Below are 7,119 nucleotides of genomic sequence, written 5' to 3'. Positions count from 1 at the left end.
TATTTTTATTTTACCTCCATTAATTTTCATGTTAATGACTTTTACCAATACCCGATTTAAAGGTTTTTGTAAGTGCTAAAAAACTTGTAAAATAAGGTTTTATTTTTACACTAAATGACATAGAATATTTCAATTTTAGCTATCTTGAAAATCAACTTCAGCTTCAAATAGCAATAATTGTTATATACCACATACAAAAATAAAATCATTTTTTTAATAAAACTTGTAGTTTTTAGATGTTTGCAAACATTGCTTAAAAATGCATTTTTGGGCTAAAAACAACCACATTTAGGTGCCAATATCTTACAAAGTATTTACTGTACAAACTATTCTCATAGAACAGTTTTTGCTTAAAATTTATCCCTCTCTCAAACGGTGATGTTATTTTTCATAAAAACTTCCAAACCCTAGAAGGGGTGGCATACACCCCTAGGATATAATAAGCACACATCAACACTATATATCTTTTGTTTATTGGGCTATTCCCTAGCTACTAATTTTTAATTAAGTAAAATTATCCTGAAAGTAAGTTTTTAAACTAAAATCTTCTAAATTTTCTAAGTAGGACCCTTTTTAAACCTCCCAAACATTTGATCAACCCTACAAATTTTTATGGCTACAACACTGGTTACAGATTGGAGGACTGACACACGTTTTACAGTTTTTGAGTTAAATATGTTGCTTCATCCGATTTGCCCTTTATCATATTTCATTGTATATCCTATTACTATTTTTTCTTAAAATATGGAATTCATCTATGAATTATATAGTTTTGTTTTTGGTTTGGCAAAGAGATATTTGAATTCTGCCCCTTAATCTGTTTTAATAGAACCTTTCATGTCAAATTAGTTTTTTTTTATCAATGTAATAGAAAATTGTCAATTATTTATGCTAGTTTTTTTTTCCTTTCCACTTACAAGTTCAAATACATTAAATATATAAATTACTTTAGAATCTATGATTGACACAAATGATCCTACTTTCACAGTTTTTGTGTAAAATATATTTTCTACCATACCATGACCTCTGCTGAGTTCAAGTATTGCATCTGTGCCTTATTCCACTGTCCATAACACCCACAGGCTGTGATTGCAATCTATTGTGTAATTGATGAGATGAAGTAATAATGTGTTCTGTGCCTTCTTTATCTAAATCCTCTTCACTTTAATTTGATAGAAGTTTGTATTTAGCAGCAAACAAAACATAGGTCCTTTGTTTTTGTATAGATAAAATACATTAGTCCTTTTTTATTTTTTACTTGTGTGCTTTTTTGATCTTGTTTCCTAATGTTAATTAAAAAATAAAAGTACACTAACATCAGTTTTACTTATCAAACATAGTAATTTTTATCAGAAAATAAACGACAACTTGTAACAATGACACAATGACATGACAACACAACTGAGTAACATGTGATACAATTGATTAGTCAAGACTGCCACCTATGTATGACTCCAGTTCATCATTTCTTTGTGGTATGTTTCCAAAAAACAGTGTCATTTTATGACAATAAATAGTAATATAATATTGAAAAATATGCACTTTTGGTGTGTTAAAAGCTTGAAGAAAATTACATCAAAATCATGACTACAATAATTTGGAAGTCATATTTTTTTCTGAAAGTGTAGCATTTTTGTCTCCAACATTTCAGTTCAACTAAAAAAATATGATTAGTGGAACATGTTTGGATATACTGTATAGCTATGTAGGGGTTAAAGTATTTATCTTGTTTAATTAAGCTTTATACATACATGGTCCTGTCTTAGAAACTGACATGGCATAAGATCATAAAGAAGTTATTGAATTTTAATAGCTCCCTCATCTCTATAGTTGTTCTAGTCCAATCTGAGGAAATAATCACTGTAGACAGATCTGTAAAATCACTTAACAGTTAAACATAACAGTTACTTTAAAAAATTACTTTTTATCATTTAAATATTTAGATTTAACACCCAAATGCTTACATGACCACTTGTCTTGTAAACATTTTCCCAAGAAAAGATTTTCTTGTTTTAAATATAATAAATTAAATCAAAGTTAACTTCTTGATTCAAACTTAAAAACGAACTAACAATTTAACTTTCTTCTAAAATAAAAAATATCTAATTTAATTTTAAATAAAATGTACTTTTTTATTATATAAATATTAAATTACTACTAAGTAAAACTGAACTAAAAACTGGAAAAACACACCAAAATAACTTCGCAAACCCCTAAAAAAAGACGCTGAGATGCACGAGTCGGAGGTTTTTATGCTGACCCCTTCCCTAACTAAAATTACCCATCACCGACACCCTTGATTGGCCTCTGACTATCCAATCACAAGGCTAGAGAAATGAATTGTCAACTGCACCACCACTATTATATCCCGCTATCAAAGTCGACTTCCAGATAAACTGCTGTCTTACTGTACCATGCCTAGATTCACGGAGTCTTTCTTGAGAAATGACATTATTGTTATCCATGTTTTGGCAAACTTGGATTCTAAAATATTTTTGTCCATAACAATTTAGTAATTAAATTTTAATTTGTCTATGTAGCTCTAATGCTACAATCACAAGGTTGTATCTAAAATAAGCACGTATTTAAACAGTGATACATTGTTTTGTCATGATAGTGTGAATTTATTAACCTGCCTATCCACCACAGCTTCATTAATATATGTACATATGACAAATATGAAACAAATAATACGACACCACATGTTAATAGCATGCACGCACAGGATGTTAGTTGTGTCTGAGTAGGCTGATGTCAGTTGACCCTTGAGTCATTCATCTCCTTTATCTTTATAATTGGCTTATACTGTTAAAGTATTAGTTTGACTATTTATGTACTCTTTATTGTGATCCATTTTCACTTATCAATATATTTATAATATTGTTCTAATGTTCACATCAATCTGCTTTCAAGACAATTATTTCCCATGTTGTTATTTGTACAATATACTAGTAGTTACCTGTTGCTTTGCACACAATTTCTTAGGCTCTGCATGTGTGTGAGCACTTATAGTTCAAGTGAATTATATTTCCAATGCATATTTACAGTTTTCCTTGTTGCCACAATCAAGAAAATATGTCAAAAAGTGTAGTATTATTTTTTGCAATTATTAAATAAGGCCATTGTAATTTACTCTGGTCTTAGTATTTGTAGTGCCCCAACCAAGGAAATATATATACTGTACATACACAGGTCTGAGAAGTCTACTTCAGTCACAAAATGTTTACTTTTGGCCACTGTAATTTACCAGCCAAAATATTTCTGGAGCAATAATTGAATTTGCTTTGTTGCCCTGATCAAGAAGATAGATACATAAAGAAAAAGAGAAGCCTAAATCTGTCAAACAATAACTAAGATGGGTTTCAAACAGTTTTTAAATTTATATTAAAAATTAGATGGTAACTTTGTCTTTGATATCTGCATTGCAGTACTGACCAAGCAATGCATACTTGCAAAAACGTACAGTTAAAAGTACATTTTTACTAAAACTGCTAATTTTCTTCCTTTGTGGTAACAGCAGTTACAGAAAAGGTTGAAGTAAAAAGTACTATCGAACTTACTCTATGGAACTTAGAAGTTTCAATACTATGTATGTAAACAAATTGAAAATAGTGGTTAAATACATATCGTTGTGCTATCATAAAACAATGTTTACACTGAACAGTTGATTACATTTTAACAGGTTCTTTCAATTAATATTTTTATATTAAGTTACACAGACAATGCACTGTAACAACTTATATTACAGTAGTTAGGCAATTAACTAGGTTCTAGTTTTATGAAGTTTTGATTAGCTAATATAATGTTGAATAAAAAATGTCTCTATATATGTGTAGACTGCATCTATAAGTCAGTATAACCTCTTATTTCTGAGAATAAGTACCAATCCTTTATGTTCTCTTTGTTATTTTATTATTATTAATTCATTATTTAAGCTGAAAAACACAAGGGCTATATCTATGTGTTAGCGTAAAACTGAATCTTGCTGCAAAACGCAGATGACACGTCAAATACTGTACTATGCATACTTGCTCTATGCATACTAGATGTAATGTGGAACTATAGAAAGGAAGACAAAACTAATGATATGTTTTAACAATGTTTTGATGTATTTAAAATTCATTTATTAATAATATTTGCAACATTTTAAGATGCAAATCTGTAATAGTTTTTATCTATGATTAATATTCATGAAAAGTAGTTTTTTTTAATTTATTTATAAAATTAATGCTAAAATGTTTGTTAAAAAAATTATAATATATACATGTACAACAGAAATTAGTTCGACACATATAATACATTAACTCTTCTTAGATCTGGACAAACTACTTTAAAGTTGAGCCAACTCTTATCACAGTAATGCCTTTATCACTACTATCTAATTCCCTGTATAGATGAAAGGTTGTTTATTTTAAACATATGTCTGTAATTTTATTTATCCAAAAAATGTTGAAATAAGTATTACATTTTATGCATAACTCAATTTTAATCATGAAGGTATGTATAAATAATGTATGCACATTCTTAGACAACCACTTACAAAAATTTTTCTCCCATCTAACTTTTATTTGGAAATAAATTATTTCAGTATATTTTCACTCGAGATAACAGGATGTCACCAAATTTATTACATTCTTAAAGATATGTTTAAATATGTCAAAATTTGCATCCATTGAAAAGCTTAAAATTAAAATTTTAAAATCAGTGAAATAAAGAGAGAAGATGAGTTACTGCAAAGGTTCTCAAAGTGTGGGACGCAACCCCCAAGGGGGGGGGCGCAATGAAGGTTCAGGGTTAGCCAATGCGTACTTGAAAAAAATAATTTAATTTATTTACAAAAATAATAAAGCAAACTTTTTTTAAAATCTCAAGAAGTGTACGTATAATTTTTAGTCATCGTCGTAATAGTGCTGAATATTTTATTTTTCTTGTTTTATATCGGCAGTAAGATACTGTGAGTGTACACAGACATGTTTTCAGTACAGCGCTGGAGATGACTTGCGTTAGCGCTTGGTTGTTGTGGTTTCCCAATAACTCGTGAAGCCCTACCGCTCAGTAGTGTTACTGATTTCTTGTATCACTGAACAATGAAGTGTCCGGAAAAATCATGTTTCCTTTACAATCCATCCATCGTCAAAAACAACTTCAAACAAAGAAGTGTATATATTTACATCGAAATGAAAAGATTTCTTGTAACTGTAACAAGTGGTGGAAGTGGAGACGCATCCGTGAAGGCAGGTAAGAGTAGTGTCGTCAGTAACAGTCAAGGTCAAAATGAGAACACAGCCGTCACCGCAAGTGTAATCACTCGTTGTTTAAGTCTAAGTGTAGCCAAAGTGCGCAAATATTACAACTGTTATTTATCACTAGGTTTTACAAAAACAGTCATAAATGGCCAAGAACGATCTGTTTAGCTGTCCTGGCCTTTGACAGCATGAAACCTAACAAAATAAAAAGACATCTTGACACTAAACATGGAAATATCGCAAACAGAGAATTATTTTTAACGAAAATTTAAGAGTGTTAAATGTACAAGAAATGCTTTTTCAAACATTACAAGTACCTTCAAAGGCTTTGTTGGCATTTTATCAGATTTCTCACAGAATCACTCAGAAGAACAAACCGTAAAAAATTGGAGAAGACATGATATTACCAGCAGCAATTGATATGGTTTCAACTATGTTTAGAGAATCCATAGGTCAACAGTTGAAGGCCATACCAATGACAAATGATACGGTATAAAGACGTGTAACTGACATTTCGGAAGATATTCACGTGCAATTGATGGAAAATTCTCATTTTGCTATACAAGTTGATGAAGCTACTGACTATAGAGTTGCTTATTTAATATGTTATGTATGATTCGTCCATGGTGATGCGATACGGGAAGTTTGCTATTTTGTGAGACGTTTTCAGCCACTACCACTATTGAAACCATTTTCCGAATGAATGATACACTTTAGCAGGATATTGACATATCTTGGATCAAATGTGCCGGAATTTGCATATACTCAAAACTATTCCAACGAACCCAAACAAATGCTTTCTTAAACACTCATAAATCCTCAAATCTTGTTAAAAAAAATGTTTTGATGAGGCTTGGATAAGATTCAAAATCCGATCAAACCATCCATCGATGAGTGCTCCCTCAACATGATAGAAAAATAAAATCTTATTGACCTCCAGGGTGACACTGAGCTTGAAAGTAAGTTTAACAAATCTTCTCTCACATCCTTCTGGATTTATGTACAAAATGAAGCACCCAATTTTTAGTGAAAAGGCATTAGCAATACTTACTCCAATCACCACCATTAATTCTTGTGAAACTGGGTTTTCTCCTTTAGCTGCCATGAAGACAAAATATCGCTCAAGACTGGTTTTGACCAAGGAACTCAGAGTAGCAGAACTGACACGGCGTTTCGAAAAACTATGCACGAAGAGAAAATAAGCACATCCTTCACATTGAAGCTCTTTTATTATTGTTACTATGAGTTATAAATAACAATTATTTACTGTAGTAGCTGAAATAAATAAATAATATTTATTTAGTAGCGACTCACTTATATAATACGCTTACATGAAGGTGGGGGCCCGGCTACCAGCTGGATTATGCAGGGAGGCTCGAAATAAAAAGTTTGAGAACCGCTGAACTACTGTACGAAGGAAAACCTGCAAAGGGAAACTCTGTTAGCTAGGAAAAACTCCTAAAAATAATAACCTAGAAAAGCAGCTAGAACAGGAAAAACAGCTATGCAAAACTCTGGAAATACTGGTTGAGGAACCAAGACAGCAGGAAACAATCAGAAAATATGAAAAAAGATCAAACTTCTTACACGTGGAACAAATAATATGATGAATGCAGCACATAGGATGGAATCCAATAACAGGACGGAAATCTCTACATCACAAAAAAATGCTGAAGTACAAACACACCACAACCATGTTGTATGTCAACTCCATGCACACTATCTAAAACACTACAAAAAAACCAAACAAATTCATTTTTATAGAAGAGTACTTTATACCCCAGCTCTACCAGAGTCTCTTGGAAGGAACTGTTAAGGCTTTCCTTAGATGCTAAACTGACCTGGGATCCACATACAAATGAGTTTCGTAAAA

The sequence above is a fragment of the Homalodisca vitripennis genome, chromosome 1 (genome assembly GCF_021130785.1).
Source record: "Homalodisca vitripennis isolate AUS2020 chromosome 1, UT_GWSS_2.1, whole genome shotgun sequence".
Taxonomy (NCBI): Eukaryota; Metazoa; Arthropoda; class Insecta; order Hemiptera; family Cicadellidae; genus Homalodisca; species Homalodisca vitripennis.
The sequence above is the reverse complement of the archived record's forward strand: the minus strand, read 5'-3'. Positions refer to the sequence as shown.